General features: G+C 46.1%; 1 protein-coding gene and 1 long non-coding RNA gene across 2 annotated transcripts in view; one reads left to right on the top strand and one right to left on the bottom strand.

Annotated features, from left to right (window-relative positions):
• Positions 1–19,424, bottom strand: part of LOC125720187 (neurexin-1-like) — a 609,464-nt gene extending 590,040 nt beyond the window's left edge. The window contains 2 exon segments of the mRNA XM_048995368.1: positions 8,882–12,824; positions 19,232–19,424. The gene's annotated coding sequence lies outside the window, so the exon portion shown is untranslated.
• On the top strand, positions 18,220–21,386 carry LOC125720193 (uncharacterized). The gene is made up of 4 exons (XR_007385376.1): positions 18,220–18,773; positions 19,381–19,483; positions 20,038–20,195; positions 20,890–21,386. It is a non-coding gene; the product is annotated as an uncharacterized LOC125720193 (long non-coding RNA).
• The last annotated feature ends 230 nt before the right edge of the window (positions 21,387–21,616 follow it).

Genomic DNA, 21,616 nt, shown 5'->3' on the forward strand with positions numbered 1-21,616 from the left:
CACAAATAATAATAACTCCTCTTCGTTAATTGCCTCTTATTTTCCAAGCATGTCTTACTCTCAGAAGGTACATTTTGCAATTTGAAACTGAAAACTTCTGCTGTATCACCATCGTAAAATTGTATCAAGACATAACGTGTGTCAATATTAAGTTCTTTTACCTTTTGCGTATATCCATACAACTAAACAGCTAAGGCCGAGATGTGCAATAGCCTTCTGGTAAACAAGTCATCCAATATAAAACCCATTTTCTGCAATATTTACTTCAGATTGTAGGAGAATATAGCAATAAGGCATTCCATCTGTCAAGGAAAAGCATCACAGAACACCAAGAGTGTAATACAGTAACGCTGTTAGCTGCCTAAATGGCCACAGTGAAACGGGAAACTCAGAAGGAGGAGTTCATCGCTGCATCCTTTGGGTTAGAAATTCTCCCCTCGCCATCCCCCTTACCCAATGCCCCCCCCTTCGTATTGATTACATCTCCAAGCAAACGGAAGATCAGAGTGATAACTGGATGTAAGCAGAAACAGCTGCTTTGCTGGAGTATTTGCATTAGTGATCACCCTGATGGATGCGCCTGGACCGGATCACAGCCCCCTCTCCCCCCCCCCGGTAATTAGCCACAGCACTTGCACTTCCTGCCTGAGATATCTGGGTCTTCATTCACTTTTGGACCTGCTTCCTTCATGGCTTCGGCTCATGGCGTCATGCACAGCTGCGCCCACTTTAACACCCACCTCTGGGCCCAAGCCCCCCCCCCCCCTCCACTCTGAACATCTGTCCTCCGGCTGCCGGCCCCCATCATGTGAGCCACCCCCCCCCCCCCCCCCCGGCCGCCCAGCTCGTCCCCGTCAGCCTCCCTGACCCACGTCATCATCCTCAGCTCCGTCAGCTCGCCTTTGACGGCAGCAGACTTCCACGTCTGAGTTTCCATCTCCATGCAGGTTAGCGGAGGAACTACCTATTCTGCTCCTATAAAAACCTACTTAGCGGAATCTCTAAAGAAAGGGAAAAAAAAAAATAATAATCTTCCTTTAAAATGGATTTTCCCCCAGTCGGGCTGATGTGCATTTCTTCCAGGGCTACTATAATAAGGTGAAGTTGGGAGTCATCGATGTGACCTTGTCTCTCTGATTCATTCGGAGCTGTCACTGACTCAGATCTTATCTTAGTTATGCTGGCAGGAGCAAAGGGTTTCTAGGTGATAGTCACCCCTTTGTTCTCCTTCAAATGTCAGAGTCCCCCAGGTTTCATGTCCATAACGTCGCTCTGTCATTCTCCTTTCGTTCCCTTTCATAGACCCAGTAACTCTTGTTTCTAATAACTGCTGTATAATATTTTCTAATTCAGACCCGGACAGTGTAAAGTATACATTGGTTTGGGCACCCAGGACAGTATTCCCGGCTCTGCCACAATTCATTCAGTTGTAACTGGCCCAGAACATAGATATAGGAGATCCAGAGGAGAACAAGAAAGGAGATTGGTTTGTGAAGATACTAGAGTAGACAATAGGCTTTTCTGTTGCTGTGGCTTTGCCGCCCCCCCCCCCCCCCCTCCCCCCGCCACCACACAGAGATGTGTGTTTGGATGCTTGTTGGAAACGTCAGTCCCCATCTTCCGGACCAACGGAAAGCTGAGGCACAACATCCCTTGTCTGCTTATCAGTCACAAATCCCAACCTCTCTGTCCTTTTCTTTGTCTCGCCGTTATGGTTTCAGCACCACAGGGGGCATCGGTGATAAATCACGCCCCCCCACCCCATGGCCTTTTTCTTAAAGCACACCCCGCCCCCCCCCTTCTGCATCTGCAGAGGCGCGATTCAAGTGCCGCCAAAACAATTACGAGGCCGGGGCGCGAGCCCGGACACTGAGAGCATTATTACGAGGGCAACAAACAAAAATACCTCCAGGAAAATGTGGGAAAAGCTTAAGAATGAAATTAATGGTTCCTGTTCCATTCCCAGCACCACGCCCGGCAAATCAGCGACCCGCATGCCTGAAACCTCGCTAATCCTCAGATTTTACGGTTATCTCTGTGCTTTAGCTAATGTTTAATTGCTACTCACTCTGCCAACTCCAACACAGCTAAAGTGCAACAACACGTGCTGTTCGTCTGATCTCCTTTCTCCTCCCTGCACAGCGGTACGGCCATGAGCTGTTGAGCGTCACCCGTTTCCCCACTGGGATCCTCTTGGCACCTACAGTTTTCCCTACGCAGAGCCGCAAACGTTCTGCGAACCTTTCCACCTTCCGCGATTCTGAAGCTTCTACCTCTATCGTCCAAGCTTCTCCTCAAAGTCCCGGTGCTCATTCCCGCTGCCTGATTGTTTGTAGGAACGACGTGTGTCACAGATGGACATGGGAACAGGCAGCTCACTCACTTGCTCACTCCACTCACTCACCCCACTCACTCACTCACCCACCCCACTCACTCACTCACCCACCCCACTCACTCACTCACCCACCCCACTCACTCCACTCCACTCCACTCACTCCACTCCACTCCACTCACAGGTTTGTAACTATAACTTTATGGGGACTCTCCTTTCATTTCTATGAGAAAAACCCTAATCCCAACATGATGACCTTAACCCCCACCCAGCCCTAACCTTAAGTAACCAAACTAAATACGAGACTTTTAGCATTTTTACTTTTTTGATTGCAGTCACAGATCTTTGTTGGGACCCAAAATATCATCCCCACAATGTCAAAAAAAAGGTCTCGGCAATGTAATATAAACCTAATAAACACACACACACACACACACACACGCACACGCACGCACACACGCACGCACGCACATACACACGCACACACTGGGTTAGGGGAAACAGCAGAATCAGCAACTTCTTCAGCTGTATGTCTGACTCTAATTGTACTGTGTAGGTAAAGTGTAGTTTAAATAGTGTTTGTGGCTTTAACGGTGTACAAAAACATAAAGTAAAACATTAAATTGTTAAATGCAGACATACAGCATGCTATTGATGCAGAATATAATTAAAATAGCACACTTTACCTCTAAGCAGGATACCCTGTAAAGGTTATTTCCCCAGTTGTTCCTGTTCCACGCATTTATCACTACAGAGTTTGTCTCTGCAGCCCTGTTGGAGTCGTACAAGAGATGTTTTAAACTTTAAAATGAGTCACGGGCACGACACAGAGACTTTCGAGGAGCTATACAAAAAGAAGAGACCCTTTTGACGTCTCAGTTTGAAGTCAAGTCACTTTAACGATTATTCAGAGCACTGGACGACTAGAAGAAGAATGCAAGAACAGTCAAATGATGACTATACATTCTTGAGGGGGGGGGGTGAAAAGAAAAATACAAGCAATACAAGCAGCCCAAGTAAGGCAAGCAATGCCAGCAATACAAGTAATGCAAGTAAGGCAAATAAGACACATTATGCAAGCAATGTCAGCAATACAAGTAATGCAAGTAAGGCAAATTAAGCAAATAAGACACATTATGCAAGCAATGCCAGCAATACAAGTAATGCAAGTAAGGCAAATTAAGCAAATAAGACACATTATGCAAGCAAGACAAGTAATGCAAGTAAAGCAACTTAAGCAAATAAGACACATTATGCCAGCAAGACAAGTAATGCAAGTAAGGCAACTTAAGCAAATAAGACACATTATGCAAGCAATGCCAGCAAGACAAGTAATGCAAGTAAGGCAACTTAAGCAAATAAGACACATTATGCAAGCAATGCCAGCAAGACAAGTAAGGCAACTTAAGCAAATAAGACACATTATGCAAGCAATGCCAGCAATACAAGTAATGCAAGTAAGGCAACTTAAGCAAATAAGACACATTATGCAAGCAATGCCAGCAATACAAGTAATGCAAGTAAGGCAACTTAAGCAAATAAGACAAATTATGGAAGCGATGCAAGCAAGACAAATAATGCAAGTCATGCAAGCAATACAAGTAATCCCAGTACACAGTGGTGGGGGACAGTGCACACAGACAGCAGGCTGTGGTGAAGTTGGGGTGAATGTAGTAAACATCCGATTGTGCTGCCACCACTTGCAAACTCCACTTTCACCGACTAGAATCTAAGCCTATTTATTATATAAGTGAGGAAGCCAATAAGTTTTGACTTTAGAAGTCGGTCCGATAATCAAACATCTGTATGAATCAGCCAGCATAAGATGCACCTCGCTGCGCCATTGTTTGCTGTTCCAGGGAACGTCCTTGGAACGCATGATTGCTGAAGGCACGGAAATAAGCTTTGATGGAACACAGGTTTTGTAATCCTTATTGATTTCAAAGCACACCCCCTGACCAAAATTATATTTATAGCAGCACAAAACTAGATGTAGTTGATTTTTTTTTTTTTTTTACTTTAGCCTTTAGTAATATTAAAATGAGTTTTAAGATATAAAAATTAATACAATTAATAGCTGTATAGGGCGTGCTGTAATATTACACATCAATCCAGTATGGATTAGTAGCAGATGACGCAGCGACAAAACCTTTTGTACTCATATTTAAATATAACATTTTGTGATATATGTTATTGTCTTGTTGCCCGTCTCTGCTATACTCTGATGGAAGAAGACATACTGCACAACCCAGCAGCAACTCTCGAGCCTTCAGGTGCATGGCATAGATAACCATTAGCCTATTACAGCAAATGTCAATCATTTGCAAAGAGAAAGACATGCACACTGAAAGTGAGCAGGAGATTGGACCCCACTTTACAGCTCATTCTTAGGCAAATATCGCCGACCAGAACCACTCACAGCAGCTGCAGTTTCAGCCTTATCTAACTCATAACCCATCTCCCTTTTAAAGGCATGTGACCCAGCAAAAGCACTTAAACACGTAAAAAACATCTCACTTATAACTCAAATCTAATCTGCAACTAACGAATAAGAGAGTAATGATAGTTTAGTTTACCTTGTGCAGCGTGAGGCTCAGCACGGTGCTTCAGGCCTTGCCAGACCAGACATCTCTGTTGGGCCTCAAGCAGGACCCTTAAGACCCTTAACCTCTTACCCCAAAAAGCTCAAGGGGTTGCCTGACCCTGCACTCACACCCAAGCATCACTCTCACCTGTGCGAGGCTCATTTCACATTGCAAAAAAACATATAAAATGAAAACTTTATCATATTTGAGCGCACATGCTCATTTCTTTAGGAAAAACAGATGTGAATAGAATAACAAACATGGGCCATTTATTGACCTGTAGCTGATGGAGCGAGATGAGGCTTATGGGTAATGTAGTCTTTAATGCTTTTGCTTAGAGGCTGCGCCATGATACTGTCCACAGCAGGAACTGCAAACAGAGAAACATTGTACTGGGAATCCAGCAGGGCTGTGAACTGCTTGCATTCTCAACATTATGTTATAATAAAATGGCATTCACTTGTAATGGGACATGTTTAAACATTCAGAAATGAATTTAATAATGTATAAAATAGTCTAGGGAGCGAAACGCAGACTCTGTCAGCAGCTACTGCACAGCCGGTTCAGAGAAAATATGGGAGATGCCTGTTGATTTGTGCTTTTGATTTCTGGGAGGAAAATCTTTGCTACCGTCGCACTGCTGTATGAAAAACTAATATTTTTCCCAGTGGCCATCAATTCAGGGAGCTGCACATGGCTGCATGCCTGCGGTGCTCTGAGACCGGAAAAGCAGCTGGTACCGGAGCTGCTAGCAGGCTAATGACATTAAGCACCATTAGGTGCCCCCTGTCCTGAAGGACTGTCATAACCCTGTTACCTGGCACTCCCTGGACGTCAGGTGAGCTCATTCCCTCCAGTCCACAGTGAAATATTCCTCACACATAACAAGTTTATGTGTTTGGGGCAGTGCATTCTGGGAAGTATATAAATGTCCTTTTCTGGACTTCAGAGTAGACACAGTTGGAATATGAGTTCGATGCACATCGTGGAGCCTGACTGCTCTTAAAGATTCAGGCAGGGTGGCATCGGCGAGGAGTCAACAGACTCCCCATGTCTTCCATATCATATGTCACTGGTGGGGCTATGTCACTGGACAGCGAACCATATTTCCAGTGCTCCTCACTGGATGCAGTTATACCTATCAGGTCTTTTTACAGCATCAATGAAATTAATGAAAATAACACCTTACAGATTATATTCAGTCATGGTGGCAAATTCATGGTGGACTGAGTCTCATCGGTTTGTTTTTGAGTTTTCTTTTGTTTTCGCACATTAATTTCATGCCACCACACCGATAACAGAATTAAAATTGACGCATGAGTGAATAGATTGTTGAACATAAAAGAAACCGTTTGACACATGTATATTTTAATGTGATTTTACAAATGTAACCAAAGTCAGTTCCCAGCATCATCACCAGCAAGCAGTGACTTTGCTCTAAGTGCTGAAAGGCATTTAAATTTAATCTGTAGCTGTAGAGAGATTCAGGGGTGGGTTTTTTTTAACAGAATTTTCTCCATCTTAAGATATTTTCTCCCGGGCAAATGGGAAAGGAGAATCAGGGTACTTGGCTGTCAGTAAAGAAAGAAAAACCCTAAAATTATCTTGCACTCACTTCAATTTGAAAATCCGGTAATACATAAATATGCAGATTGGTACAACGGCATAAGTGTTTAGAGAATATATATTAGAAGAAAAAAATGAGAGAGATCAATTGCTGGTACAAACAGACGCGACCAAGACAAAGGAGGATCACAGAGAATGGAGTCTGCATCAGCTGAAGGCCATTTGCCTTCCCACTTTCAGACGTGACAGGGTGAGTCTCACCTTGGGCCAGACGAATATCCTCCATCATTTTTCTCGTTAATGAGCAGCATTAAGAGTACAGGACACAGATTGGCTTCCATTAATAAAACAGTCGCACCACATATTAACGCACAGGTCACAGTCTGAGACGGGTTTGATTCCATCGCGCGAAACCAATTAACCAAAACAAATACTTATAAATACACCAGTGCCTGGGTTTCGCCACTAAGGGGACAGAGACGGAACAAATACATCCGGACAGACGTGCCCATAGGTCAGAAAGGCAGGGTTCATTTAAAATTTGTCACCTTTCACTCAATACATCCCCGAAGGAAGTCCGCGTTGATACCCGGCAATGAGCTTCTCTCTTAGCAGGACCAAATAAAATTCACTGAGGGTAGATTTATTTTTTTTTGTTCAAGTTTTAACGTGTCAGTAGCTCTCTGTGTGACTCCCTACATCTTTCACCCTGTCGACTGACTTTATCTTCTCTTCCACTGACTTTCTATTAAGTCTCTTATCAGTCCAGCTATAGATAAATAGATGGCTTAGGTAATGGACACAGCTGTCAGGAAGAAGTACAAATTAACATCGGGGGGAGAAAAACTGAGGGGGGGGGGCATATTGTAATCAATTCCATAAAGAATATCGATCTGGCAGTACATTGGATCCTCCTGACAAGTATAATGGAATGGATTACTTTGTCAGTTGGGTTAGCGCCTCTATCACCTCTGTCACACTCTCGCCTTTGACAGTCTCCTTTAAATCTGTTGATCTCTGTTTTTTTTTTGTCTCGATCTTTTTTCCTTCGGAGTTATTTCAATACCGGGCTCACCTTTAATGGAATTTCACCCCCCTGACCCAAGGAACCTTGAGGCACTTGGTGCTGACATCACTTAATAATTCCTCAGCCGTTTACCATACGAGGCAGTAAAAGGAGCCGGAACGGATGGTTTGTTTACCGGGGGTTTCCTTTTTGACGTGCACCTCTTCATCATATTTGAGGAGACTCTTTCAGCAAAGCGAAGCTGAGACGTCTTTTGGAGACACAAAGTGATACAAGCAGCCGGCGTCCAGAGTCGAACATCAAACAACCTTAAGATGACAAACATTCAAAGGACTTTATCAGACAGGTACTTTAAACGATGGACTTCCTCACGGCCAAACCATAAATCTGAGCAGCTACATGTACTAAATCTTTTAGGCTTAAAGAACAGGAATCTTTGACTAAAGGAGAAAGCAAGCAAGTGTGAAGAGAGGCGGCAGAACGTCCAGTCGGGACAGGACAGGGGGACGCAGCATTCCGAGGAAACTTTGGCTGCTCCTGTCCAAAGCAAGACAAGAGACCCAGAAGACAGACATAACACTGTCTGTCCAGCTAGGAGAGATTCCACACTGTCTGTCCAGCTAGGACAGATTCCACACTGTCTGTCTGTCCAGCTAGGACAGATTCCACACTGTCTGTCTGTCCAGCTAGGACAGATTCCACACTGTCTGTCTGTCCAGCTAGGACAGATTTCACACTGTCTGTCTGTCCAGCTAGGACAGATTCCCCACAGCACTGTCTGTCCAGCTAGGACAGATTCCACACTGTCTGTCTGTCCAGCTAGGACAGATTCCACACTGTCTGTCTGTCCAGCTAGGACAGATTCCACACTGTCTATCTGTCCAGCTAGGACAGATTCCCCACAGCACTGTCTGTCCAGCTAGGACAGATTCCACACAGCACTGTCTGTCCAGCTAGGACAGATTCCACACAGCACTGTCTGTCCAGCTAGGACAGATTCCACACAGCACTGTCTGTCCAGCTAGGACAGATTCCACCGAGCCGCTTCCCGGAGCCTCACCCTGTCCAGTGTGTCCCGGTCCTCATGACCTATGTTCCCTGAGATAGAGACCCAGCTCACCATGACCCTATCTTAGATACGCAGCTATGGAAGATGGATGAATGGATCTCTTCTAGCCTGAGGTGTGTATTGATAACCAATAAGCCTCACTGGAATTCCAGAGGGTTATTGCAATTAACGGATCAACGATCACCTTTCATTAAAAGAAGCTTAACTGCAGGGAAGTGTCCAGCACAAGGTGTATTTATTGCTTGCCGTTTGTTGAGAGCTAATTTTGCTAATTAGTTTACTCATTCGAGTACTCGTACTACCTTCAGGGTCTTCCATCAATCTTCAGCCTAGTTATCCTGGTGGGGGTCAGAGGGGGGATGGAGCCATTCCCAGGCAGCACAGGGCACAGTGAATGGGGGACACCCTGGAAGTACAGGGTAAGAGCTGACCAGGGACGACAGATGAAAATTAGCCTATAGTGCTAATTCGTTTTTTTATTGTTGACCAATGAGCACTGCCCCTGTTAAGTAAATAAAATATGAAATGCTCATTGATACACCACAAGCAGTTCATAAAGACCATTGTCTTTGGACTGTGGCAGGACTCCAAAGTAACCAGAAGGAAGTCAACCAATGTAGGTTGAATATGAAAGCCCCCCCCCCCCCAACAGAAAGGGGACTGAAACCCAATCGTGAGAGTGGAAGGACCGGAGCACTGCCTACTCAGCACCATCCTTCCGCCTTCACTATTCTTTGATATTGAACTGAGGCCAGAACGGATTCATTCACCAATTCCTAGTGACATATTTGTCACGTGTTGGTGGACAGAATGCATTAAAAAGCAGGAAGATGCTACCGAGTCTGACTATAGAAAGTCTTGTCGGAAGCTAGTGATGCGACTTAATTATTCGTTCTTGATGGCGTTTGTCATCAGCCAGCGCCCCTTTGAAAAGCCTCCAGTTTGCTGTCACTGGTCTCTCTCGCAGTGCCCATGTGAAATGCCACTCTGAGGCCTTTCATAGCCCCCCAGCCAGCGCGCCTCCAGAACAGACTTCTGGGTAAATTATTACAGCTGCAGCAAGATTTGAAGAACTTGCTACCATCTCGGGGTTCTCACGTCTGGTATCTAAAAGTGCTGTTACTTAATCGCACGTTGCTTGGCTGGAGAACCAGTGCATTCGGGCTCAAACTGAGGGCAGGTGGGTAACGATGCAGGGCTTCTTTGTTCCGCAAAGCATTTCAGGAGAAGCACGGCATCATCTGCCATTATTTGCAGTGACACAGAGACAAATGCATTATGCTTGATATATGTGTGTTTTTTTTCTCCATAAACAATGAATCATGAGTCACACAGAATTCTGACAATAAACGATGACGATGGAGACACTGTGAGCAGAAGTAGTGATTATGTTGATAATTCCGGAATAGAGAATCGCGGTTAGGCTGACCTCATGGCCATTCGCTTATTTATTTACACCATACTAACATGTGAAGACAAAACCAGCCAGTGCAACCAAACAACAGAAATTGCTCAACTATATTCACACACAGTCCTTCAGCGCTGATGTGTTACGATGTAGGATTTTGTCACAGATGCCCCAGAAATTATTTACATCTGTCGTATTCACGGCTCCTGGAAGCCCAGGCTGCCTCGGTACGAGAACGTCGGTCATGTGCTCTGTGAACCGACAGGAGCAGAGCAGATCCAACTGAGCTGTAATTGAGCAGATCTCATATGTAGGTAAGAGTCACGATTCGTTCTTCACCTTTTTTGTACATCACTGCATAGGAATTCTCACTCATGCCATCCAGTCAGTGGCATGTAACATATAACAGGATTAGACGGCGCAAAAGGAAGGCATGCACAAAACATCAAAGTAGGCATATAACTAGGAACTTGACATGAAATAAATGGAAGAAATGTCTGAAACAGAAAATATGGCTAAATAAAGTATAAATACACTCGCCGGCCACTTTATTAGGCACGCCTGTCCAACTGCTCGTTGACGCAAATTACTGATCAGCCAATCACATGGTGGCAACTCAATGCATTTAGGCATGTTGACTTGGTCAAGACGAACCGCTGCAGTTCAAACCGAGCTTCAGAATGGGGAAGAAAGGTGATTTAAGTGACTTTGAACGTGGCATGGTTGTTGGTGCCTAGTCTGAGTATTGCAGAAACTGCTGATCTTCTGGGATTGTCACGCACAACCATCTCTAGGGTATACAGGGAATGGTCCGAAAAAGGGAAAACATCCAGTGAGCGGCAGTTCTGTGGGCGAAAATGCCTTGTTGGTGCCAGAGGTCAGAGGAGAATGGCCAGAGTGGTTCGAGCTGATAGAAAGGCAACAGTAACTCAAATAACCACTCGTTACAACCAAGGTATGCAGAAGAGCATCTCTGAATGCACAACTCGTCGAACCTTGAGGCAGATGGGCTACAGCAGCAGAAGACCACACTGGGTGCCACTCCTGTCAGCAATGAACAGGAAACTGAGGCTACAATTCGCACAGGCTCACCGAAATTGGACAATAGAAGATTGGAAAAATGTTGCCTGGTCAGATGAGTTTCGGTTTCTGCTGCGACATTCGGATGATAGGGACAGAATTTGGCGTCAACAACATGAAAGCATGGATCCATCCTGCCTTGTATCAACAGTTCAGGCTGGTGGGGGTGGTGTAATAGTGTGGGGGACATTTTCTTGGCACACTTTGGGCCCCTTAGTACTAATTGATCATCGTTGCAATGCCACAGTCTACCTGAGTATTGTTGCTGACGATGTCCATCCCTATATGACCACATTCTGATGGCTACTTCCAGCAGGATAATGCACCATGTTATAAAGCTCGAATCATCTCAGACTGGTTTCTTGAACATGACAATGAGTCCACTGTACTCAAATGGCCTCCACAGTCACTAGATCTCAATCCAATAGAGCGCCTTTAGGATGTGGTGGAACGGGAGATTCGCATCATGGATGTGCAGCCAACAAATCTGCAGCAACGTAAAGTAAAGTATACTGAGACTGGGGAATTATCACTTCAGTAATGTACAGTGCTTTAATTTGCTTGGAGAATTATCGCTCTGCCCAGTACAGAATACCGTGGTTTCATGTGGTTAGAGTATTATCACTCTGCTAGTAAAGTGTACTGCGCTTTTATGTGGTTAGAGTATTATCACTCTGCTAGTAAAGTGTACTGCGCTTTTATGTGGTTAGAGTATTATCGCTCTGCTAGTAAAGTGTACTGCGCTTTCATGTGGTTAGAGTATTTTCACTCTGCCAGTAAAGTGTACTTCTTTTTCATGTGATTAGAGTATTATCGCTCTGCAAGTAAAGTTTACTGTGCTTTCATGTGGTTAGAGTATTATCGCTTTGCTAGTAAAGTGTACTGTGCTTTCATGTGGTTAGAGTATTTTCACTCTGCCAGTAAAGCGTACTTCTTTTTATGTGGTTAGAGTATTATCGCTCTGCAAGTAAAGTTTACTGTGCTTTCATGTGGTTAGAGTATTATCGCTTTGTTAGTAAAGTGTACTGTGCTTTCATGTGGTAAGAGTATTATCGCTCTGCTAGTAAAGTGTACTGCGCTTTCATGTGGTTGGAGTATTATCGCTCTGCCAGTAAAGTGTACTGCGCTTTCATGTGGTTAGAGTATTATCACTCTGCTAGTAAAGTGTACTGTGCTTTCATGTGGTTAGAGTATTTTCACTCTGCCAGTAAAGCGTACTTCTTTTTATGTGGTTAGAGTATTATCGCTCTGCTAGTAAAGTGTACTGCGCTTTCATGTGGTTGGAGTATTATTGCTCTGCCAGTAAAGTGTACTGCGCTTTCATGTGGTTAGAGTATTATCGCTCTGCCAGTAAAGTGTACTGCGCTTTCATGTGGTTAGAGTATTATGGCTCTGCCAGTAAAGTCTACTGTGCTTTCATGTGGTTAGAGTATTATGGCTCTGCCAGTAAAGTCCACTGTGCTTTCTTGTGGTTGGAGTATTATTCGGGGCAAACTAAAAGGGAGGCCGACATGCTAATTGTCACCAGCCAGTGAGCCAAAGCACCATGCATTCTCACAGTGAATGTTCTGCACATCAGCAGACGTGGCCCTCAGGAGCCCCACTGTGGCAAGATGATGGGCATGATGGAGCGACAGCAGGGGCCCGTGCAGCACCACCGTGAGCAGCCCTGCAGGACTGTGGTGTGCGACGACCAGCAGATGTCATGTGATCACCCTTAGCCAGGCCGTCTGGGGAGGACAAGGACAGCACAGCATCTACGAGAGAAACAGCAGCAGTGATGGATCTTTACACCAGGCATGTAGCCACGTAATACAAGAACGGGTTTTAACAGGCTCCCCCACAAATTTTTTCGCTACCGGACAGGCATGTAGCCTGCTAGTGAAATTACTAATTTGCTTCCACCCCCTGGTCATCAAAATCAATGGAGGGGTACGCCTATAGGCCCCCAGGTGATGAAATCCATGTGGACCCCACCCTCAGTGTGCGAGATCTACTAAGAGGGACCTAACAGTAGGGTTGCTGCCCCCCCCAGAAATGTATTTCTGTCTATGGATGACCATCATATAGAAAGACTGCAAACCAAAAATGTCTGACAAGGATGGAATTCAAATCCATGCGTGCAGATCACAATAAAGCAGCAGCCTTTCACCTTAACCACTTGGCCACCCCATCAGGTACCAGAATGGCAGAAAATCTGATATATAAAACATGCACTGGTTAGGGCCAGCAGGGTCCCTCAGTGGGGAGCACTGATACATGGCACCTCCCCTGCTGGAGATGAGAATCCAGCCCCCTCTGTATATGAGTAGGATGAGGTACACCCTGCACTGGATGCCAGTCCAACACGGGGCACAAGGCTGAGGTACACCCTGCACTGGATGCCAGTCCATCACTGGACACAAGGCTGAGGTCCACCCTGCACTGGATGCCAGTCCATCACAGGACACAAGGCTGACATACACCCTGCACTGGATGCCAGTGCATCACAGGGCACAAGGCTGAGGTCCACCCTGCACTGGATGCCAGTCCATCACAGGGCACAAGGCTGAGGTCCACCCTGCACTGGAAGCCAGTGCATCACAGGACACACACACACACACGATGGGCACATCACCAGTTCACCAGTTAGCCTAACCACATGTCTTATGAGGAGGAAACTGGAGTACCCAGACAGAAACTCATACAAGACGGGGAGGACGGACTCCTCCACACAAACAGAGCAGGATTTAAATGCCCAATCCTGGAGATGTGAGGCCACAGAATGCCCCCCCCCAGAGTGTTTCTAAATGCCCTCACCTGATAGGTAGAGGGCCTCTCACTTCTGGCCCGGCTTTGTAATTTAGGAAGCACTGGGCGATGAGGTACGGCGATGCCGTGACCCGGCGATCTATGAAATTCAAGCCTTCAATGGCAGCCGAGACGCAGGGCCTTCTGGCGCGCAGGTCCCGCCTTCCCGGGGCGTCGTCCACCTGAGAGGCGGCCCGCCCTGGGGTGAAGCTGCAATTTTAATGAACGGCAAGCAGAGGCACCCAACTCACTATCCAGTTTCAGCGTCAGCCTCATGAAAGGGGGTCAAATGCGAGCGTGCGGGGATATTCGCCAAGGTCATGGTGCGGTGTCGAGCACGGGGCCCATGGGGTCCTGCCAGTTTTTGGTCAGTCTCTGCTCCTAATTGCTTTACTGGAGTAATTATTTGAAAAGTAAGTCACATGACCTGCCTCTAATTAAAATGTTCCCTGAAGCCTGTTGCACTTCTGCCCTCGAGGGCTAGAGTTGTGCCCCTCCCCATGTAAAAGTATTTAATTACTCCTCCCAATAAGCTACAGAGAAGGAAGCCCTTTGTGTGAAATGTCCCGAAAGGGGTGATGACTGCCAAACCTTTTGTATTAAAAATAAACAGAAGATCTTTGATATGCCATCAAGGAAAAGAACGATGGTACTTTGCAGTGGATCTCTGCTTTTATTTTGCCAGCATTTTTGAAGGATCACACACAGGGTTGGTTTATTCATAAGTCTACCGGATCTTTCCATCACGTCAATGACCTGCCGGGACCTGAAAATCTTATGAGTGCTCTGCTCCCAGACAAGAATATCTGGGGCTCCGAAAGACTAAGGATGCATTCATTGGACATAACTGCTTATCCAGTGCAGGGCTCTGCTGAAGTTGGCACATATCCCAGGCACTGGAGGGCGCGAGGTAGAGGCACACACAGCATGGGGTGGCAGTCTATTACAGGGCACACACACACACACACACACACACACAGCATGGGGTGGCAGTCTATTACAGGGCACACACACACACACACAGCATGGGGTGGCAGTCTATTACAGGGCACACACACACACACACACACAGCATGGGGTGGCAGTCTATTACAGGGCACACACACACACATACACAGCATGGGGTGGCAGTCTATTACAGAGCACACACACACAGCATGGGGTGGCAGTCTATTACAGGGCACACACACACACACAGCATGGGGTGGCAGTCTATTACAGGGCACACACACACAGCATGGGGTGGCAGTCTATTACAGGGCACACACACACACACACACAGCATGGGGTGGCAGTCTATTACAGGGCACACACACACACACAGCATGGGGTGGCAGTCTATTACAGGGCACACACACACACACACAGCATGGGGTGGCAGTATATTACAGGGCACACACACACACAGCATGGGGTGGCAGTCTATTACAGGGCACACACACACACACAGCATGGGGTGGCAGTCTGTTACAGGGCACACACACACAGCATGGGGTGGCAGTCTATTACAGGGCATACACACACACACAGCATGGGGTGGCAGTCTATTACAGGGCACACACACACACAGCATGGGGTGGCAGTCTATTACAGCGTGCACACACACACACAGCATGGGGTGGCAGTCTATTACAGGGCACACACACACACACAGCATGGGGTGGCAGTCTATTACAGGGCACACACACAGAGCATGGGGTGGCAGTCTATTACAGGGCGCACACACACAGCATGGGGTGGCAGTCTATTACAGGGCACACACACACACAGCATGGGGTGGCAGTCTATTACAGGGCACACACACACACAGCATGGGGTGGCAGTCTATTACAGGGCACACACACACACACAGCATGGGGTGACAGTCTATTACAGGGCACACACACACACAGCATGGGGTGGCAGTCTATTACAGGGCACACACACAGCATGGGGTGGCAGTCTATTACAGGGCACACACACACACAGCATGGGGTGGCAGTCTATTACAGGGCACACACACACACACACAGCTACCCACTGAGGGAAATTAAAAGTCACCAGTCCATCTAATCACACATTTTTGGATGGTGGCATAAACCGGAATACCAGCTGAAAATCCATACAAGCACAAGGGAAACGTGCAGACCACCCATACACACGTAAACCGGAATACCAGCTGAAACCCCACACAAGCACAAGGGGAATGTGCAGACTACCCACACACACGTAAACCGGAATACCAGCTGAAAACCCACACAAGCACAAGGGGAATGTGCAGACTACCCACACACACGTAAACCGGAATACCAGCTGAAAAGCCACACAAGCACAAGGGGAACGTGCAGACCACCCACACACACGTAAACCGGAATACCAGCTGAAACCCCACACAAGCACAAGGGGAATGTGCAGACTACCCACACACACGTAAACCGGAATACCAGCTGAAAACCCACACAAGCACAAGGGGAACGTGCAGACCACCCACACACACGTAAACCGGAATACCAGCTGAAAACCCACACAAGCACAAGGGGAATGTGCAGACTACCCACACACACGTAAACCGGAATACCAGCTGAAAACCCACACAAGCACAAGGGGAATGTGCAGACTAGCCCCACACACGTAAACCGGAATACCAGCTGAAAACCCACACAAGCACAAGGGGAATGTGCAGACCACCCACACACATGTAAACCGGAATACCAGCTGAAAAGCCACACAAGCACAAGGGGAACGTGCAGACCACCCACACACACGTAAACCGGAATACCAGCTGAAACCCCACACAAGCACAAGGGGAATGTGCAGACTACCCACACACACGTAAACCGGAATACCAGCTGAAAACCCACACAAGCACAAGGGGAATGTGCAGACTACCCACACACACGTAAACCGGAATACCAGCTGAAACCCCACACAAGCACAAGGGGAATGTGCAGACTACCCACACACACGTAAACCGGAATACCAGCTGAAAACCCACACAAGCACAAGGGGAATGTGCAGACTACCCACACACACGTAAACCGGAATACCAGCTGAAACCCAACACAAGCACAAGGGGAATGTGCAGACCACCCACACACACGTAAACCGGAATACCAGCTGAAAACCCACACAAGCACAAGGGGAACGTGCAGACCACCCACACACACGTAAACCGGAATACCAGCTGAAACCCCACACAAGCACAAGGGGAATGTGCAGACTACCCACACACACGTAAACCGGAATACCAGCTGAAAACCCACACAAGCACAAGGGGAATGTGCAGACTACCCACACACACGTAAACCGGAATACCAGCTGAAACCCAACACAAGCACAAGGGGAATGTGCAGACCACCCACACACACGTAAACCGGAATACCAGCTGAAAACCCACACAAGCACAAGGGGAACGTGCAGACCACCCACACACACGTAAACCGGAATACCAGCTGAAAACCCACACAAGCACAAGGGGAACGTGCAGACCACCCACACACACGTAAACCGGAATACCAGCTGAAACCCCACACAAGCACAAGGGGAATGTGCAGACTACCCACACACACGTAAACCGGAATACCAGCTGAAAACCCACACATGCACAAGGGGAACGTGCAGACCACCCACACACACGTAAACCGGAATACCAGCTGAAAACCCACACATGCACAAGGGGAACGTGCAGACCACCCACACACACGTAAACCGGAATACCAGCTGAAAACCCACACAAGCACAAGGGGAACGTGCAGACCACCCACACACATCGCTGGGGGTAGGTACAGAAACGTCCATTCTGGAGGCGTGAGGTCACACTCCACCAATTATGGAACTTCCTAGAATAAATCAGTATATTCCTGGCATATAATAACTATTATGCTTTAAATTAGTTTTCTAACAAGAGGAAGATAAGAGACAGCGGGCAGTGTTGTTTCAGGATGGGCGTGACTCCAGCGAGTCAGGTGACATCATTATGGGATCACTAAGCAGCCCGGCCCTGTGAGCATGTAGGTGTGAGGTCCTGTGGGCTGCCAAGGAGCCTCAGCCAAATCCGGTCCCCATAAGAAGCCGGCACTGGATGAGGGACATGTTTATTTTGTTCCATTCACAGCTTGCTTCAGCAGAAGCCCTCAGCTCTCCATAAAATGAAGACAATGCATCTTTAATTAAGACAAAAACCTCAAATGAGTGCACTCAGCTGAAAGTCAGTCACTTAAAAGCCAAACGAACCTTTTACGTGAGTTGAAGGGCAGGCCTTGCTTTCGAGAACTAGTTAGAATAGTTAGAGCTGTTTGTGTAACATAATACTATTTAGCAGCAAATGAAATACGACATAATGATACGAACAATGCATGTCAGGCTGGAAATTTATACCTGCATTTTTAATGCTGCTAATATAGTCTTTAGAGCAAATTTAATTAATGTGATGGCTTCTCACTGCTCACAAGAATGTTTTTTTTTTTTATTTTGAAACAAAAGAGCCGCTGTTTTACTGGCACTCATTAAGCCTGGCTGAGCCCGAGAAGGTGCTGATGTCGCCCCCTGGGGTCCAGGCAGGCCGGCCCCTCTTTCATGTGGGTGTTGGGTGTTCATCTCCATAATCTGACTTTGTTGCCAGGAACCTGTGGCTGTAGGAGTACATGGATTTAATCCCTTCGTCGGGGTGATACTTTGTTAGACAAAGTCTCCCTGCAACTGAAGGGTAAAAGCAATGGAGTCTGAGCCAATAATGGAGGACGGGCCCTGAAGGGAGAAGCCCAGAATGCAGGCTTCAGCTTTCAGCAAATGAAACGAATGTTATGGGGGGAAGAAGGCGGGGAGCAGCGTGAGGGAACATCTAGGCGGGACCTTCTGTTCTCTGCTCTGCTGACAGTGTACCCAAGCTGAAGTTCGTCTGCACAAACAGCGTAGCGCATAACTTAAATTCAAAAATGGTAAGTGTGTCAGCTGCACTGTTGAAAGAAAAGACAGAGCGATAGAAGACAAGACAAGATAGGAAAGACAAGACAAGATAAGACAATGTGACATAAAACATAACATAATATAAAATATAACATATAACGTAACATAATATAACATGAGAGGGGTGACTTTATTGATCCTAGGAGGAAACTCTGACGCATAAAAGAGCAAAGGTACGAAAAGCACAGGCAACTACACATATACTGCAAAACAAGACTGTGTGAAGACTGCACACACAGTACAGACAAGTAATAGAACATCCTGAAAAAGAATATTAGGGAAATGTAGCTAAGAAAATGCAATGTTTATAAAATGCAAGTTTTACGGTGAAGAACATTTATCAACTTTTTCTTTGACCGTTGAATCGACACACCTGTATCTCCTGATTCGTCGCGTTTCGGTTGCGAGGTCATTGCGGACAGACTCTTACCCCTGTAGTAGGAGTCGTTACTACTTCTCTGCTCCGTCAGCAACTCCAGAACCAGGCGGTGTTGCCGTGGACGACTCTGCTTGCAGCCAGCATATCCGCTCCAGACATTTGTTCTGTGTTTGATAATGCACCTTTCCTCTTTCACTCAGAACCATTTCACAGGTGAACCGCAAACACGCACAGGGCGTGACAAAGAGAGACGCTGCATGAGGAGGAACTTTGAAGCAACTAAATCACAACTTGGCAACCAAGGTGAGTCATATTAGGCTGGATGCCAATTAGCAGCATGCGTCACTGACGAAGGAGACCTGACAGTTAGCACTTTGATATGCAAATTCTCAGTGCAACATGAGGCAACCGGGAGAGTCTCAAAGATGCCAAATAACCATAGTGATTATTAAGTCCTGGGTATCCATACATTATTAGCTGTTCCCATTATTGTGTCCACCCCATGCACCCATCAAGGGCGAATTCAAGGGCAGGGCCAGAGGGGCAACTGAAAGCTGATTGGCTCCACCAACTGGCCCTACCCATCACTCACCGATTCAAAACATATAACTGGCTGTATGAATCATGGTCTCTCTTATGCCCCCACCTTAAAAATTCCTAGAATCTTCCCCCATAAGGACAAGTGATAGGGGGCTTTTTCTTAGGAAAACTTATAGGAAAATACTCATAGCTGTCAAATGACATGAAAGGTTAATCAAAAGTGGTTTTACCTCCGACTGAAAACTGAGATTACGTCAGTTTTATGGGCCTTGTGATAATGGACTAATCCTTTTAATATTCCATCCATCTTCCAACAGCTTGTTACGGTGAGGAGAGGGCAGCAGGCTGGGGGACACCCTGGACGAGATGCCAACTGACCCCAGGGCACCCACCAGCACGCACAATATGCAATTCAGAGACGCCAATCAACCTAAATGCGTGGCTTTAGGAGCCTGGAGAAAACCACATGACACAGGTAACACAGGCTATATCCCTATGAAACATGCAATATGAAAACATGCACTTTCCTAGTGCAATATGCAACATGCATTATAAAAACATGCAAAATCAGTATGCGATGTGCAACATGCAATATGAAAACATGCAATATCCATATGCAATGTGCAATATGCAACATGAAAACATGCTATATCCATATGCAATATGAAACCATGATATATCCATATGCAATGTGCAATATGCAACATGAAAACATGCGTTATCCATATGCAATATGAAAACATGCAATATCCATATGCAATATGCAGCATGGAAACATGCAATATCCATATGCAATATGCAGCATGGAAACATGCAATATCCATATGCAATATGCAGCATGAAAACTAAACATGCAGAGCAGCATCCTGGAGGTTTGAGGCAGCAGCTTTGCCCACTGAGACACTGTGATCATAACAGTGACACATTTTTACTTCAATATCACAACCAAATAATATTAAATACAAGTCAGATACTTACAATAGAAATGTGCTATATGAAAGAGATATAAAAGATTAAAATAATTACATAATTTTATCAACTCTTGTCTTTCATCAAGTTTTTACAATACACTTATAAACTGAAATGAATACTGAAATGTTTTTGGTGTTCATTCATTCATTCATTCATTCATTCATCCATCCATCCTCTATCCCTCGTTTCCTGTGCAGGGTTGCAGAGGTCTGGGGCTTATTCCGGAAGCAATGGGTGCAAGGCGGGGAATATCCCCGGAAGGGGCGCCAATCCATCACAGGCTGTCTCTCTTTATTGAAATGCTAAACATTTTTTCTTTCCTTGCCTGCTGATTTGGCGGTGGGGTCTGCTCCGCCATTGGGGGGTCCCACCCCTCTCTGCGTTTGGCTTGGCACTCGCCGGCTGTCTTTCAGGCACCTTTAAATAATTGTGCAATCATAGCTCACACCGCTGTTGCCAGCTCCGATCAATCTCATTACAGCTTCCACTCGCGCTCATTTGCGAAGTTCCCTCTGCAGGCCCGGTAACCGGAGCACCGGCGATTACACAGGAATGGGGCTGGCTGATGGGGCTGTTTTTTTTTTAAAAAAGGGGACTTTTTAAAAATGACATTTAACCCAGGCAATGATGCGTGTTTAGCCAATCAGCTCTAATCTGTTACTAAGGAAATACATGCAATTCTTTCTCTTTTGCACTCATTGTTTATTGTCATTCATTATTTGTTGTTACTGTCTATTAATGCCTAAATGTGTTTTTACTGTATGTGTGTACTGTAAACTTGCAATTCCCTCAGGATTAATAATCTATCCATCCATCCATCCATCCATCCATCATCTGTCTATCATCCATCCATCCGTCCATACATCCATGTATCCATCTGTCCATCCATCCTTCCATCCACACTCCTATGGCTTGTTCGGCCAG

Source organism: Brienomyrus brachyistius, chromosome 24 (genome assembly GCF_023856365.1).
Source record: "Brienomyrus brachyistius isolate T26 chromosome 24, BBRACH_0.4, whole genome shotgun sequence".
NCBI lineage: Eukaryota > Metazoa > Chordata > Actinopteri > Osteoglossiformes > Mormyridae > Brienomyrus > Brienomyrus brachyistius.